Below are 17,659 nucleotides of genomic sequence, written 5' to 3' on the forward strand. Positions count from 1 at the left end.
TTTCTTGGGAAGCTTCTTGAGGCGCAGTTGTAAGTGGAGGAATAGCTTTGTGTACTTGTATTTATTATACTGGCCTCGCATCCTCTGAATAGGAGTCCTTGTATTCCGAGATCGTATCTGGCCCTGCTCGCTCTTCATGCACTGTTTCCTAATCTGAAGTACTGCTCTCCGGGAGCTGGAAATTCAGTGATGAGCAGGGTTGTTTTCATTCACGATTGAGGGTGGCGGTGGGGAGAATCTACACGATTTTTTTTTTTTTTTTTGAATTTCCAGCAAGGATGACATTTTCAACAACAAATAATCACTTTAGGAATAACTCATTTCAAGACCAAGCCATTGTGAGTCGCTTGCAAATGAAAAAATCATACAGTGCCTTCCTGATAACACCGAGATACTCCACTTCCATTTCCACAGCTATTTCTCTCCCCGTCTCCCCCCACCGCACTTCGTGGAGGTCGGAGTTGGTCCCTGTAACGTGCCAGGCAGCTGTAGAAAGGCGCTTTCTGCTCTTGCGTTACGGATCGGGGCAGAGCGCTGCTGGGCTGCCGGCTCCTGCCCTTTCCCAGGGGGGTTCAGAGCACCGTGCGGCGGTGCCTGGCAGCTCCGTCGGCGAGGAAGGAGGACGCCCAGRGCCCCGCTCTCGTCGTGCTCGGCGTCGGCGCTGTCGGGGCTGAGAATGCGTTATCCTGGCGCGTGAATTGAACGCGTCTCCCTGGAAGATGCAAATGAAACGGGTGCTCTGAGTGAGGCCAGGCTGTTCCTGCACCATCGCTCTTTCCCCGAATGCTTTTGGAAGAGCAGAAGCATGGCCTCATCCAGGCCTGCTGCGGCTGCGAGGGCTTCGTCACGCCGGCCGGCGATGCCAATGCGCCAATATTAATGCGTTTGTGCCCTCCTTGCGCCGGGACCCGGCGTGTTTTTGTCCTTGTTGCTCTGCCCTTAATTATGTGCAGATCAATCTCCCCCTGCCCCTCTTTAGTTTTGCTTTCCCGTTTTTGGCAGTTTGAGGCTTTGATGGTCCTTGGAGGCACTTGGTATGTTCAGAGGTGCTTGTGACATGGCAGCGATAGACTCCTTAAATATACCGCCAGTGCACGGCACCTCCACTGCCGTGACGGGCCCTAATTGCCCCCGTGCTGGCAGCTTTGGCAGAGCAATCAAGGACTGAAAGAGTGATGAACGTGGGCGGTGGGGAGAGGCTCACGCTGGTGCCCTGCGGACCTGCTGCTCGCCGGGACGCCTCGGCATGCCCGACGGCGCGCGGGGGCACCTGCRGCGGCAGAGCCCAGCTGGGAGCGGGCGACGAGCCGTGTCTCTCCAGTCGCAACGTGTGCCTCTCGGGAGTCCGAGGGGGTACAGCTTGGACAYGAAAGCCTGAGCTGCCCTAATAAAACCTTTACTGGGGTTCAGAGACCCCTTTGCACCGACACAGCACATGCATATTAAGTGATCAAAGTTTCCATGTCTTTGGAGGAGTCGGCTGCTAATCTCATGCAGCCCTTGGGTTTTGCTCGCCACTGACTCTGCATGTCTGGCTGCTCTGTTTTCCTATTTAAAGCATTTTAGAGGTGAGCTAGGCAGGTCACGGTGCAGGAGACAGCAGGATGGGGTCTCCTAAAGGCTTTGGCGAGCAGAGAYTGCAGAAAGTGGTTGGGAGGGAGGGAGGTAGAGGTGATCTCCATGCAGTTTGGAGGTGGGAGGCTGCTCAGCTCTGTGCCTCGCTTTCCTCCCCTCCAAGCCTCCTGGTGCTCCCTGCTCAGCCCCTTCCTAAAGCGCTCTGCCCCGCGTCCCGCCKCTGGCCGGGGCACAGCATCCAGAGGGCTCTGCTTGTTTCTCAGTTCCCRGCTTCAGTTTGCAAAGCGCTGTCACTGGATTAGAAACAAAGCAACAGCAGCACCAACAAAAAAGGCTCCTTGGATTTATAAACCGAACGCACTTGAACTTGAAGGTGCCGAGAAGGAAAAGAAAAACACAAAGCCCCTGGGGTGCCGTTTTTCAAAGCGGCGCGGCTCTTGACTGCGTACTCGTGTTTCGGGTATGCAGGGGAGGCGGCAGGTAGGAAGCCGGTGCTGCAATGGCTCAGCGCCTTGGCAAACCGTCGGCAATCCCCTAAGCTCCTGCTTTTTTAGAGCAAATACCTTGCCTCCTGGCTCTCGCTGCTCTGATGGTTTGGGACTGATCAGTTTGGCTTTCCGCTTGGTTACGTCTTTGCTGCATCTCAAGCGCCTCTTGTGCCTTGCATGTAATTCCTTAACTAGACTCTATTTACTGGTGGTCCCTCTCTTTTAAGGTACTTGAATCTGTTTGATCATCAACAAATTTCTCTTTCTGTTCCTCTGATAAAAAATTAAATCTGGGCACTTTTTGAAGGCTTTTTTCTCCTCYGCTTTCTTTTTCTCCTTCCCGTGCTCCATGGGGAGTCAGAAAATCCTTCCCTAGAAAAATAAAATAAATAAAAATTAGAGTTCAAAGTGTGACATCTCCTCTTAAAAGGATGAAGAGGATGAGAAGAAGAAAAAAAAACACCATATATTCTTACAGATGTGACATCAAAATGGAAAACTATAAAGGACGCATTTTCAAAGGCTCATACAGGGACCGAGGTGGTTCCGTGGGAAACAGGCAACCGAAGTCGCTTCTATTGCTTTGGAAACCTATCCCCAAGACAGTGAAAGCCTGTTGTTTTAGCTGWAGCGCCTGTGCTTCTCCACCTGCCAAGCAAACAGGCTGCAGCGAGGCTGCCGCCGGGAGAGCAGAGCACGCGGCGGCCTCCGGGGGCCCAGCGGAAGGGTTGGTGGGGCACTGCTGATGGAGGGGTGCTCTTAGGAGAGGAGGCTGGGATATCTTCCTAGGGAAGAGCTGGCGAGGCCGTGGTGGCCTGCTCTGCTGCTCCGGCTCACCGACATGCTGCGTGTCCTTGCTTCACCTTGGCTTCTGCATCTGTGTCTGGCAGCACTGAGGCGTCTCCTTCCCTGCTCGCTGCAGAGGAGCGCTGGGGAAGTACATGCGGGCGCRATGAGAGACAGAGCGGGAGAAAAATGTGACGAGTCTCTTAGGAGGAAGAAACGGGGCTGCCCCGGTGTGCGGCGGCGGGAGGGCAGAGCCACAGAGCGTGGGCACCCACGATGGGTGTCCCTGCGATGGCTGTAGTCGCTCGGAGAGGAGAGGCAGCTCAGGGAAGGCGGTGGAGGTGGACCTGTAGGGTGGTGGTGAGGGCGAGAAGCCCGAGGGAGCAACCTGCGGCGTAAGCTGCTAGTCCTGCCAAAAGCTGCCCGAGGCTAGCTGTGGCTGGGGGCTGCTGTGGGGCAAGGCTCTGGCGCAGAATGACCCTCCGGTTTTCCACCTAGCCTGGACATGCATTGGGGAAAACACTGGTGGATTTGTCCTGCTAATGCCACTGAGCCGCTGGAGCAACGGTCTCCATTGCGGGACTTGTCTGAGCCTGGMATATAACCGTTTCTCAGGCCCTGCTGTCTTCCCCATGCTGTGTAGTGCCAAATGGCTCTGCCTTTGCAGCAGATCAACATCTGCAAAGTCCTAGGGGGTCACAGATGTGCTAACAACATGCTGTTACCCAGGTAACTGTCTTTCCTCCCCTGAATCCTGATTATATGGTTTCTGTCAGTACCCTGTGGGGCCCAGGGATTCATTTCATTCTGTCCAAAACCACTCATGCCTTGCCAAAGAGAAAGCTCCCCCTCTAAAATACGTTTACTCYGTGAGTTGGCGCCTGCAGCATTGGATGTGGTTGAGGCTGAGATGTCATCTGCTCAGGGGAGTGCAGATCTTACCTACTGCTCTGTGACCCATCAAGCTGCCGTGAGGCTTGGTGCAGCTGGGACAGGGCAGCCCCATCTGGCAGCGTTCCCCATGGGTGATCCAACCCCAGGATTTCAGATTGTGGCTATGATTGTGGCTTAAAGAGCTTTCCGTGTTGGAGGTAATGCTGTAGCTTCAGGTCGACACCTGCTTTACGTTTCAGCTGCTTTCCTGTAGGCTAAGGCTGTTGGAACCAAGCAAAAGCAAATGTGTTTTATTAGTTGAAGTAAAGGGAGATCCCAAATGCACATGAAACCTCTTGGCTAGCCCACTAGAAAGAGAGCAGCAGCACATTAAGGCAGTTGTGCACAACACAGGTTCGTCATCAGCATTTGCACGTGTTCGGACATCAGCGCCAGGCAGGATACCCTTAGGTGGAGAGACTAGCTCAGGCCACCCAAGCCCAGATTTTCTGCCTCTGTTCTTAGAGGAGGTCGCACCAGGCAGGCAGTAAGTGCTAAGTCTTTCAGCTCTTAGGACGCAAAAGCCCTCACCTCCAGCTCTAAGGCAGAAAAGGACCAACTGCACGGTGATTTGCACAGGCGCAAACATTGTAAGAAGAAAAAACGATGTTTCAAGCAATAGCTTTTCTCCTGTCACTTCATCAGCTTCCACCCTTTTCCTGAGTCATCCTCAGCGGAAACTCCTTCCCTGCCTACATCTAGGATCTCCTGTAGGATTTTCTCCAGTGAAAGCAGTTAACCATCCTCTTTCAGTCACTTCTGTACATGCTTGTAGGGCATGCTGGCTATTTGACGTGGGACACGAATGCCTGGGGATTTTCTGCTGCAGCCCATCACTTTGATGTTTGAGTGCTTACAGCCCTGACAGCAGCTGACTTTCTGGTGCTTCCTGGCAGCTATTGATTATTTCTTTTGGGGAGGGGAACCTGCAATTAATCTCTGTTTGTCTTCATTGTGTTTTCTCTTATTCCTGGCTGATGAACTTACTGTGCAAAGGAAAAGGTGTGCTAGCTGCTGTGCAGACTTACTGGTGCTGTGCAGACTTACTGGTGCTGTGCAGACTTCGTGATGGACACTATTGCCTAGCGGTTACAGGGGAGGCAGCAGAACTTCCCTGCAAGAAACCTTTTGCTTCTGAGACCCAACAAAAGTCTGTTGTTTGTAATGTCTCTGAAGACTGTCCAGCACTTGGCAGACAGCATGACGAGGAAGCTCCCTTCCAGGCCTTAGCTCATGGAGCGACAGGCCATGAGTGCTCGGGCCGTGGAGGAGGTTTGCATTCGGTGACGTGCTGAAGTCTTTGGCTTGGTTGTCTTGCAGTGCATCAGTCCCTTGCTCTTGTTCCATCTGCCTCTGCATCACCTTGTATTAATTACAGTACAATGCAATATACATTTATATGGTGTCTGCACAAGTGTCTCAGGGCCCTTTGCAATCTTAAAAATCTAATTAAGGTGCAGCCTCAAACATGAATGCTTATCACTGAAATGTGTACAGCGAGACAGACACGGCATGTGTTCACGTCTCAAGCAAGAGCTGAATCCACACTCTTATGGCATTATTAATTACTGAAGGCTTGGTGTCCGAGACAGCAATCGATACCGTGGGCCTGGCTAGATGGGAAACTTTAAGTGARCATAAGGGAATAGAAGATAACCATCAGCAAGAAATGCGGGCTGAGGCCATTCTTATTAGGCACTTGGCCTGGAAGGAGGTGGAGGTTGCTATGCAAAGTCACATGTAGCAGCAGTGTGTGTGTCTCAGCAGCCTCAGTATTAGAAGATTATTTACTTTATGCAGGAAGAAGATGGCTATTTTGAATGTTGGCCTGAGGAAAGTATTGTCTTGGGGTCCTGAGAAGTCAGAGGGCAGCATCTCCCTTTGAGGTCCATGCCATGCAGTTCAAAGTCATCTGTAGAGGAACTTTCTGCCTCTGTTCCCTCCTTTAGTTATTTGCCTGGAGCACCTGCAGTTCCCCAGCATAGGGACCAGAGCCCTGGTGAGCGAGGCTCTGTACATGTATACAGTGAGAGAGGGAGATCCCCAGGCATCTGGGTGATGGTCAAGAGCTTTCAACTGAGCAGAGATGTCCTGCTCTGGGTCCCCTGCCCTGCCTAGTCCTCATCTTACACTGGCAGCAGGTCCCAGCCAACTGGCTCCGGGGAATTTGCTGCAAAAGTTATTTGGCCTTTCTAGCTGGTCTCATGAGTGGCACCAGCTGTTGGAAATGCTGGGAAGGGAAGGAGGAGTGCCACAAATGCAACGAGAGCATAAATAACCAAGGGGAAAAAAGAAAGGAAATGTGAAGTGGCCCTTTAAATATGAGCCTCCAGAGCCCAGAGCCCAACTAGTGTTCCCTCAAGTATTCAAATGAGATTGCAGCATCAGATTGGTATGCATTAGGCTGGTCTCAATGAAAATTAACATGTAATTGCTTCAAATGAAGTAAGTGAGGAGGTAATCTGTTCTTAAATTGGATTCGCAGGATTTTGTGGTACCATAATGCAGCTGTGAAATGAAATATGTTTTAAGGATGATGTCCTCAAGGGGAGAGGGGAGGAAAGGGGGGCTCCTGTGGAGGGGAAGGGTCCTCTCCCTCCCTCCTCCTTGTCTTTCAGTCCTTTGTTAGTGCCATGTTAGAAATGGGGAGAGGATGTTGGTGGGAGTCTCGTGGCTGGAAGGTCTCGTGGCTTTCCACTCTTGACGTGGTTCCTGCGTTGGTATCCCTCTCCTAGCTCTCCTGTTTCCTCCCTCCTTGCTGCGTTGGCATCCTCCTTTGTGCCTCCTGCCAGGGACGTGCCCCGTTGCGTCGCCACTCGGGGTCGTGAGGCAGGGTGCTAGCTGTTCGGTGGGCTTTGAGCGTTTCTGTGGGAAGCTGTGCAAGCCCTCACTGGGGAGCTGGTCTCAAACCAAGAAGCACAGGTTACCTGTCTGTCTCAGCCGCGAGAAAGCCTCTTCTGCAAAAGGAGATTGTTCCTCTCTGCATCACCTTGGGGCAGAGGGGAGAGAGCGTGAGTGTCCTTGGAGAGAGGTGGAAGTGAAGGACAACACGCTGCCACCACTGTGTCACCGGCTGGCTGGAGAGGAGGTCAGGCTTGCTGCACTGCGTATGATTGACCTGTGCTCCATGCAGAAGTGTCCAGAGAGCTGCTGCRAGGTTTGGGAATTCAGCAAGGACTGAGGGGATGCCACGATCCTCCCCACAGTCTTGCGTTGCCTGGACCGTACCTCTCTTTCAGTCTTAGGGATTGTCTTGTCCCTTCAGGGTTTACTCCTTGTCCTCTTTCTCTTTGTCTCTCTGTCCATCTGTTACTAGGGGCAATATATACTTGGGTGTTGCGATGGATTTGCAATCAGGAGCATGAGAGAGAACTGACATAGGAGGCTGATGTGATAACTTGCCTCAGACAGCAAATTTTCTTAGATTACAAATATATATGGTGCCTAGCACTGTGTATTTGCTACAAGTAGATCAGGTTGGTGAGACGCAGCCAGCAAGTAAGAGGAGGAACGTGCATGGTTGTCTTCCTCTCCACATTGCAGGCCTGAATCATAGTGTCCTGGGCTGCTGGAAAGCATCACCAATGCCTTTAATACCTAAGACTAAATCCTGTGCTCTCCCTGGGGGCCTTTCCCCATATYGTTCTGTCAGTGCCCTTCAACCCTCCTTTTGCAGCACTTCTTGCTCCTACTTGCCCTCTGCTCCTCTCATCCCATCTCCTGCACCACGATGTCCTTTTCCGCTCARTTCCTACTTGCAGCCTCGCCCCAGCTCCTCAGTCCTGGCAGCGACCGCTTACCCCTTGCCGTTCCTGTTTTGTGTCGCAACTTATAAGGAAAAACCACTTTAGGGATAATTTTCCACTTGTAATAAGTTAAGTGCATCACTTCCTTTCGAATACATTTTCAGTGCAGTTAAGCTCAGCAGTGCCTTGCTGTATGCTTAGTTAAATGCGTTCCTTTGCAGACTGTTGGGGTAGATGGCTTCACTTTATTCCCGGGCCATTAGTGTCAATTGCACAAAGCAGAAACTGAATTTATTCAGGGGGCACAGCTCATAATTGAGAGAGTTCAGCGCTGGGGATCAGCGCTAACTGCTGGGAATGCAGTGTTGAGGAACTTCCCCACTGGGCTGGAGGAGGCAAGCGCCGGCCGAAATTGCCAGCAGGTCTGAATTAGTGCAGAGCGATCGGGGGGCCGCCGATCTAGAAGGATGGGGCRCCGGCCYGGGAACGCTGAGTGCTCTTCCCGGCTCTGCATGGTGCCCAAGCACCCGTGTCCGCAACRGTATTGCTGTGCTGAGCCTCCTCGCCCCAGGYTCTCCRTGGTCCTGGGCACCGTGCACACTGCTCAGCGTGAGGATCCTTCCCCCAGATTAGCGCTACGCAGCAGGCAGCGGCCGTGAGCAYCGAAGGACGGTGCTTTGTGAAGCGCTGTGCGAGCAGTTGCAGGCTGTTTTGAAGCCCTTGGCCACTGCGGGGGTTTTCGTGGGCTGCTGTGAGCAAGGTGACGGAGGCAGAAGTCAGGCTTTTAAGTGGCTCAGCCCTGGGCTCCTGGATGACCAAGGGGTATTTTTCAGAGACCTTTCTRTAAAGAGAGATCTCACGAGGTTTTGTAGAAGCAGAGAGAGCAGAGTTGTTCTCCATGCTTTTTCAGATGAGGAGGTCTTATTTTGCAGGATTTGAACTGCTCTGCAGTGTTTGGGGGAAAGGATGAGATCGTTATAGAGCTGTTCCCTTCTTGCAGAGTTTCCCACAGCTTCTTTTGACGCATCTTGAGCTGGCAGCTAGTGAGCATGGTGTGCTGGCAGCTGCAAGGGCTTGGATCTGGTCTGGTGGGATGACCTCTCTGCAGAAAAGATAACCCTTCTTTAGTTAACTGTGGCAGATCTCTGGGGAAGGGGTGGCTTTCGCCCAGGYGTGTTTGCTGCTGGCACCCAGGAGCTTCCTTTGCAGTCGTCAGGAATGCACCTACAATTTGGAGGAGCAAAATGTCCAAGGCTCCATGAATGCTCAGAGCTCAGTGCAGGATCCCAGCGCTAGCTGGAGCTCGCTGATGGTGGAGCATTTCATTAGTAAACCGGACGTGTCCCTGCACAGCTGCCTGCCTGCGTTTTGGTGCCGGCTTCGCCCTCCTCRGAAGCATTAGCAATCAGATGCTTTTGGAGGGCACCCAACCAGATGGGCCAGGAACATGCCCCAGAGCAAATTTTGTACCCCCCGTGCCGCTGCTCTTGGTCGGTCTCAGAGGCCGGAGCCAGGTTAGAAACCCGTTTCCTTTAGATGCTATTTCTGCCTCAGAGGCTGCCCTCAGTGTCGCTTTGTCAGGCGCACTGAGATGCTGAGGTGGAAGATGCTGTAGATGTGCAGCATCCTGTGGTTCGGAGAGACAATGGGAGGATAAATAGAAAGGCTGGGACGAGCCTCGCACAGGAGCAGGGGACTTGGAAAGGTGCTGGTGCGCTGCTGCATTGCAGAGAGATAAACACTTTCCCAGGCAAGCCATCCCCGACTGCTGCATCGCGACCTGCCTGCGTCACTGTCTCCCACCACAGCTCGGAGACAAGGCTTAAAATACGTTGAGTGCCTCRGCCAAGGGTTGCTTTGGAAGGGGCTTACTCTCTGAGTGCTCAGAAACGATCCAAAACCGGGGAGGATTCCAACCTTGGAGAGGTTTTTCCAGGGCTGCTCTGGTACCAGACAGCCAGTCCTGATGCGCCGAGGTGCCTTCACCCACTTCTGCTGGTGCACCCAGAGGGGACACGGGTGCTCCTGCCTGCACTGCGGCGGGTGCTACGAGCGGAGCGGTTCGCCCACTCAGCCTCCTGCTGTCCGTCTGTCTCTTTGCACCACCTGCAGGTGCATCCCTGGGCTGGAYGAGTTTAGTGCTTTGTGTGTGAGGTCTCATCCCTTGCCAAGTGAAGCCAGAGAGCGTCTTTCCACTGACTTCAGTAGGTGGAACCTTAAAGGACAAAATTKTGAGGTGCACAGAGGTGCTCGTGTGACCTGTGGCCCCTCTGTGACTTGCTGTCGYGCTTTATTGGCAGGCTCTGAAGTGAGAATTCTGCACCTTTTTACAATTTTTCCTTCCTCCTCTCCTTCCCAGGCCAATTTTTCCGTTTCCTTGGTATTTGCCCATAAGCTTGTCTAAGGCAGCATGCTGGAGTTGTTTGCAGACCTGTGAATCCCGGGCGATGAACCAAGGCGGATCTTTTTGAGCCTGGTGTATTATTATTAATGTAATTAGTGTGAATCATTTGCATGTATAAACTTTCCATTGAGGCGATCAGGTACTTTACAAACACGCATTAACTCATCCTTCCTGGAAAGGAGGTGCCAAATATGCTTTTAAAAGCCTTTTAGAGGGCAGAAATGAAGGGCAGGTAGAGGAAAGGATTTGCTGAAAGGGGCAAGACCATGCAGYTTTGCTGTACCCTTGCTCTGAGCATCAGACACTGCTGGTGTATAACATGGAAAGACAGCGGGGCGCCTCGACTGTCAGCAAAGCTGGTTATGCACCTTCAGATCTTCCCAGTGTCTGGGCTGGAAGAGAGGGGGAAGCGCAGAGGATTTTTATTATCCCCTTTCTGAGYGTTGCCTTTGACCAGCTCAGCATGGTTTTGAGTGAGGACCTGGGTGGCAGCTGATCCGAGGGCACCTGCTCGCCCGCAGCCTTTGGAAGCGCTCCGACCGCTGCGCCGAGGAAGGCGGAGGTAGCCGCCAGCCCCAGCGGGGCTCCTCCTCCCCTGCCAGCCCCGCTGCCACGTTAATCGTTAGGTTAGCTCCCACGTACCCGGCAGGAGGCTGCCCCATGCCAGGAAACGCCTTCCTGCCCCTCATAACTATCCTGTGCAGTTAATATTCCATCTGGCTGCCGTCTTGTGCTTGCTTTCTCTCCTCCTTTCCTTTYGGACCTGCTTGTGGTAGGGCTGTTTGGGTGCTTGAGCAAAGAGGTYCCTGTGTGGGTGCTCCGTAGCCCTGCACAGAGCTGGGCGGCTTGCGCGTGCTTTGCTGCAAAGCCCAGTCCTGCAAGCTCAGAGGAAAGGGGCTGTGCATGCAGTTGTGCATCTGTGCCACTGCAATGGTCACAGTGTGCGAAGAGGTCAGCGAGTGGGACTGTCTGGTCTGAAGATCTTTCTGAAGAAGGGTTTCATGCCACCCATCTGTGCTTGGGTGGGAAGTGCCTTGCGAGTCACATTTCGCGCGCGTGTTGTGTTTCCACACCAAGAGCAGCAAGAAGTGGTCCACCCACAATTCAGTGGACGAATTGCTGGAGGTGTGTGTGCCAGCTGTCGCATGTGTTGATGAACATGTGCTCTCAGTGTGCCTCGCATGTCATGTCRTATGCTAAGAGTGCAGCACGTGTGCTCTCTCCTTTTCCATGGCACTGGCATTTGGGTAGCAGTGCTTAGCCTGCGGTGYGTATAGGAGCGTATGGTGCCTGCAGCAAAGGTGTGCACCTGCACACAGCACATTTGCGGTGCGTATGTTCAGAATGCAGAAAGTTTAAATCCTCCTGACAAATGGCCAGACTGGTTGAGAAAGCTAGCACCTGACTTAGCCCAGTACAGCAAAGAAGCAAACAGACTGGGCTGTGACAGCGAGGATGTAGGTCTAATATTTATTAGCCATGGGCCTCCAGAGCACGTCCTCCAGGTGTAGCATGATGGCCTTGGGCCATCCATRGTTTATGCTTCCCAGCGCAGGGAGCCACAGGCAGCAGATGCCTGAGCAGCAGGTCCCCAGAGGCCCCTTGGCTTCAGGTTGTGGTACACCAGCTGCCATTTCTTTCCAGTTTTGTGTTTTTAATCAGGAAAGAGTCTGGAGGAGTGGTACGGCAGGGAGGGGGGATAGATAGGGCTGACATACAGAAGTCCCTCTACCATGATGTGACACCAGAGCTTGGTCTTTTCCCTTTTGGTTGCAGCTGAATTACCTAAATATCTAACTCCTCCTAATCTGCGTCTGGAGCGCGGCYGTCTGTCCCCCGCCCTCATGCGTTTCTAGTAAATACATGAACCGTAATGTTTTCAGCCTCCGRTTCCTAGAGCTCCTACGGGGGAAATTATAATGAGGCAAGGAGTCTCACCAGACTAGTTAACAGAAGACCCCGTGGCATCTTAAACGTGTCTCGGAGATGCCTGCATAAACCAGCCGACACGTTATTGCCCTTCTGACGGGATGCGAGACATTGATGGTGCTTCATATATCACCCGGCTCTACCGTCACGGGTGGGAGGCTTGGAAATTCAAATGCTGGTCCRTGTGTTCGTCTGTCTAGCCCCACCTTCTTCCCATGCAGCCCGCTTCCCTGCAGGAGCGCAGGAGTCAGTGCCAGCCCTCCTGCTGCAGCCAGGCAAAGTGGGCTTGAACATTTGGAGCTGCACATATACGTGCTCTCTTCCGCTTGTCCTTGCTTGATCTGCTCCTTGGGTGAGAGTCTCTGGGGTGGCCTGTTGACCCCACTGACCAGCAGGTTCTCCCTTTGCTCGGGAATTGATTGAGAAGCTTCTGTTTCCACTGGAGCATAAATATCGTAGGAACGTCTGTGAGAGCAGTGGGACTGTGCCTGAATGGGATTGAGTTGTTCACAGCCTGGCCTTTAATTAATCCTAATAAATAACAATAAAATGTGATAATCACAGAAATAAATCCAAGATGTGAAGCTCCTGCCTCCGGCGGCGGTCTAGTTTGGTTGATCATTTATAGCACAGTGAWTGGTGCAGGAACTGGGAGCTCTGAAATCCTCCCGCTCCCTGCAGCCGAGTAGGGCTGGAGGAGCTGGTCTTGCCCCAGCAGGGCCAGGACAGCTTGCCTGCTCCCCTAGTCTGGTCCAGTCACACCTGGATTTTAACTAAATTCCAAACTAGCTCCTCCAGACTGATTTCCAGACTGGGCGGACCCAAAGCAGAAGCAAAACCCTGCTAGCGTAGGCTGTCTTGAAGGAATTGGTTCAAAATCCAGCAGTGTCTGGAAATGGCTGAGTTAGCATTAGGTGTTTAGATACTTGCTCAGGGAGAGCTGGAAGGAGAACCAAGCCTGGCAGGGTGTCCGGCTGGTTAACTTGGTCACAACCCCAGGCCGTGCCCCCAAATTTGCTGCCTAGCGGCTTTCCACATCCCCCTGTACAGAGCTTGTACCCTGATAATTGCAATGAAAGCAGCAATCGGGTTGCTAATTCCGCAGAGCTCTTTTCAGTTCTAATTAACATTATTCATTTCTTGTGTGTCCTGCTGGGTTGAGACAATCTGTGTTCTCCAGCCCAGCCCTCTGGAACACCAGTGATTTGCATAAGAGGCAACAAAAAAAGTGTTGTGTGCCAATTACTACACTTCAGTAATTAAAAACCTCCTTCCCCCCACTGCTAGGCCATCTCCTCTCCCGTCATCTTCGGTGTGCAGACTAGAGAAAACCAAGAGAGAAATTCGAGAGGAGCACACCACCACGTCTGYGGTCTAGCGGCAGGGAGGCGCCGGGGTCTGTCGGAAGCCTGGACGGGGTCCGCGGTCAGGACTCCCAGCTCTGCGCCCTGTCATTTACTGGGAGGAGAGCGGCCAGTCCGAACGGACCTGTTTGCCTGCAGAGGATGGTTAGCAAAACCGAGACGCTCTGGCTTTGAGAGGTGCCAGCGGGTCTGGATGGGAGCAGTATCGTGCCCCTACGGTGCCGTCGCCCAGGGAGTTTGAGCCAGGAGGCCAGCAGGGCACGTCACCGGGTGCGTGCCGGGCTGGCGGGTGCGTGCACGTGGCTCTCGCCTCTCCGCGCCGCTGTGTTAAAACGCCCTAGCTCCAGCTTTTCAGCGTGCCCTCCGCGGGTCCCGTGCAGCCCCAGGGGCTGCGTGTCTCAGCAGACCTTTGCCACGTAGCCCTTGGCTGCGGTGACAGTGCTGTGTTAGCAGCACTTCCGCCTCTCCGATGGGAAACCGTGAGGCTTGGGACTTGGATTTGGAGGGAAAGAAACAACAGGAAGAGAGAAAGAGAAGAAAAGCTTCTTCTCCTTATGCTGGGAGACGGCAGCTTTTCATCTTCCTGGTGGAGAAGGCCTTGCCTTATGAGCTGGATGTAACGAGGATTAAGGATCTTGAGAGAGAAAATTACCTCATCTGTGCTTAATTATTTTTACATCTTCTTTTCTGAGGCAAGTGCTGTTTTCCGGCACCCCAGAGACCTCTCTCTTCCCTCCCTCCCTGGCACATCGCAGGGAGAGAGAAGGAGGCTCCAAAGCGGCACGCGAGTGAGGAAGGAGGAAGCGTCTTTGGGCTTTGCGTGTTGCCAGGAGAGGGGCGGAAAGGGAAGGCTTCCAGGCTCCGCAGTGAGTTTATTCTCCACCTGTGTTTGGAGCGGGACCTCCCCACGGCAGCCAAAGGGTGGAGCATCTCTCTGCTGCTTCTCACTGCCTGCGTGCAGGAGAAGAGGCTTCCCTGTCCCTCGACCTGGCTTCATGTCTRTGGAAACAGGAGCTGTTGGAGGAGGGAAGAGGACCAGGTGGAGGGGACAGAGGACCATTGCGTTTGCTCAGCTGCTCCAAGCGGCTGAGTCACGAGAGGGCAATGAGCCTGGACTAAGGGGAGTCTCCAGCCTTTGGGGTTTATCTCTTCCCACCCACAGATTACTGCCTTATTAAAGCGGAAGCCGTTTGCTCATCCTGATGTCACCCACGCCAGAGAGAGAAATAAAACCTGCTCTTGGTCGGCTCTGACCTGCCGTCCCATGAAGAGTTTGCAGGATCAGAAGGTCAAAGTGCATCCATCCCAACAGCTCTCCAGGAGCTGTTTTGGAGGTTTATTATATATATTGGCTTGGGAGCTTTAAGAGGAAGGAAAGGAAATAAAATAACTTAAAGCTTGCCGATCTCAGGGACAGAGAAGCGTGTCTGGGTGATAAGAAGAGATTGTGGCCAGGTGCTGTGAAGGGCGAAAGCACTTATTTCACTGTTGCCTCATGCGTTACCTGAGCCCCGTTGCTTTTCAAAAGCACTTAAATGCCCATATGATAGAGGAAATGCTTGGATTACACACTGTCTGGCTCCATTATTATCCAGGGATCTCCAAGCTGATGCATTTCACAAAAAAAAAAAAAAAAAAAAGTGTGGAGGAGGAGAGAGGAAATAAATATTTTTAGTTCAGCCTGCTTACCGGTCCTCAGTGATAATCTCTGCAGAAGGTCCAAAGCTCTGGTCCAAAAAATTCAAGCCACGTCTGGATTTTCATTATCCAGTTCTTCTCTGCAATATGACTTTAGCACAGAGGATGGAGGAGCCTTTCTGTTGGAATGTATTGTGATGTGCAAGCCAAAGTCAGGGACCAAATATCTGTCTATGTTTTATTTGAAACCCAAAGGTCTGAGCTACCGCTGTAGCAAAGAGAGACAGAGTACGGTTATACTAAAACTTTGGGATGAAATCTCAAGTTTTGTCCAACTTGAGAAACTAAGATCTCAGGATTTGCTCAAGTTGTAATGCAACTGAGACCTCGATGAGCAAGCAAGGACAGAGTTCTTGGTGTTCAGCCCAGGGTAAATCTATTGCTTTTTTATGTGGTAATAAAAATCTGCTCACATTGAATTTATTATTATCGTAATATCATTAGAGAACAGTAATAAAATTGTTTAATTTATCTGATGTTTTTAACATCAGAGAGGGAGGATGGACCAGTACTTTGGGTTCTAACCTAGAGAATCAACAGGGGAGTCCTGGACCGCGGACTACCCATCTCGCCTTGGCAGATCACTTCGATGGGCATTCCTCATCTCTAGCTCCAGATGTTACGTGTTTACACTGAGCTAGTTGTGTAGGTTCCTTCTGTCCTTGGAGAGGCCAAAGAGRCATCTCCAAAAAGAGGCTCATTTGCTTCTGAGAGTGGGTCTGTGTCTTTGCTGGCAGAACTAAACAGACCTAACACAACCTCAGAGTTCTCTGCATCTCCCTCCTACATCTGTAGAATGGGAGTAGTAGCATCCCCTGCCTCCTCATGGAGAGAATCGAGTTGTAAATATGTTGAATTGTAGGTTGTGTGGATTGTAAAGACCTTAATAAAGAAAGTCTTCCAAAGCTCTTGTGAGATAAACTAGCCTTTATAGAAAAGGAAAACAGGACCACATGCAGAGAGATGGTGGCAGGACCAAGAGAAGGAGTCCTGTTACTCTGGACTCTACCCCACTTAGGGAAACTCCACTTTGAACAGGATTTATTGACAGCATTGCTTGCAGCCTGGAAGAGTTTGGATCTTGCRGTTTGTTCACTGTCTGCTAGGTTTCACTTTACCCAAGTTCACTATAAAGCAGGACCAATTCGTTGTGACGATGTGCTGCTTCCGCGCGTTGGAAGCGGCCCCATTCACAGCTTGCTTTGCAGCAGACCTCGTGCGTTCCCTGCGTAGCCTGGCAGCAGGCTCCGTGGTATCGGAAGAAGATAGTAATAGACACAGAAAAGGAGGAAGCAATGAAGAGAGTAGATAGACAGACAGATGCAGGGAGAGAGGCTGTAGATAGCTAYATGAATTTTAGGGGGAACTAGAGACGTCTTGCAGATTACTTGTRTTGTTATTAACTTGCTCTGCAGCTCTGCTCCAGTGTGCTTACCTGCGAAAGGACACARTCTCTAAGGGACTGAGAGTGTCGAGATAACTCTCTGGCAGCCCACAGGCTGGACACGTGTTCATCCTTGCTGAGACTCCACAGCTACCGTGGGCTGGCCCATATAGCCCATTAAGTCCCTTGCATTCAGCGAGGTTAGCATGCGAGACCTCTCAAAGGCTGATGCGCTCCCTTTGGGTGACTCAGAAGTTAATTTGCATCCCAGGCACCGCACAAGTAATGAAGTAGATTGGCGAGAACATAAACAATGGATCTTAGGCTGAGCGGTTTTATGGAGGGACATTACCCTCCGTCACTGGCATCTAACAAAGCTCTGCAAAGTTGTAACAGCTCCGTAATCCTGAACTTGCTTGGAGAAAAGCACGGTTTTGACTAGCTTGGGGCCTGCATGTTCCTACAGCCTAGGGGAGGATTTGAGTAGCAGGCAGCCTTCAAATTCCTGTGCTCCTCGCTCGCCTCGAAATGATTTGTGGAAAGGGAAGATTTGAATGTTAGCTCATGGATATGGAGATGCGGAGCTGTAAGGCTGGCTGAGACCTGTGTAGCAAGACTGTTCCCTGCTATTCTGGACAGCAAAATAATTTCTTTCGGTAGCTTCACTTCAAATTACTTCTGGGCTTGTGCCTTGTTGTCTTCCTAGGTGTTGGGGGGGGGCTCATTTTGTTAGTTAGGCTGAAATTAGAAGATTTCTAACTCTAAAGCATTGTTTTATCAGTGAAATGTTTATCGGGGGAACTGGGGTGAGGTACAATAAGTAAAAGAGATGTAGTGGTGCGGATGATATGGTGGAGAGGAGGAACTGACAGAAGGGACAAATGGCTGAAAGCTGAAGGTTTCTCTTTAGAGGTGTGTCAAAACTAGCTTTCTCTGGAGATAAATTTTCTCCTCTCCATTGTAAAGCAGGGAGCGAGCTGCTATCCCTGCTGTACTTTGCATTTCTTTACTTAGCTGCAGGGATATGAAGGTCTGCAGAAAAAATAACGTGTTTGGGCAAGAGATAGCAAGCTATGATCCTGCTAATGAAGTGTGACTTGGTCTCAGAATGGAGATTTTGGCTCAGCTCCAGTTGTCTCCAAGTTAGACAGCCCAAAGGAGCAAATGAGAACGGAGGGGTGAAAGGTCCTTCAGGGACTAGTAGTAGGTGGGTCTGGTCTCTCCAGGTCTAAAGTAATTGTGAAGCTCTTTGGAAAATCTCTTGAACTACCACTTTTGATGGATTTTGGTGCTTGAGTGTGGCAGATAAAATACTAACATGGTTCTCTTTGGAGAACTGCTGCACTTGGTCT

At 51.6% G+C, this 17,659-nt stretch overlaps 1 protein-coding gene across 1 annotated transcript in view; it reads left to right on the forward strand.

Moving 5' to 3' along the window:
* The window catches only part of NTM (neurotrimin), a 148,426-nt gene that overhangs the window by 75,270 nt on the left and 55,497 nt on the right, over positions 1-17,659 (forward strand). The window lies entirely within an intron of this gene.

The sequence above is a fragment of the Rhea americana genome, unplaced genomic scaffold, assembly GCF_003343005.1.
Source record: "Rhea americana isolate MKP2758 unplaced genomic scaffold, rheAme1 scaffold_48, whole genome shotgun sequence".
NCBI lineage: Eukaryota > Metazoa > Chordata > Aves > Rheiformes > Rheidae > Rhea > Rhea americana.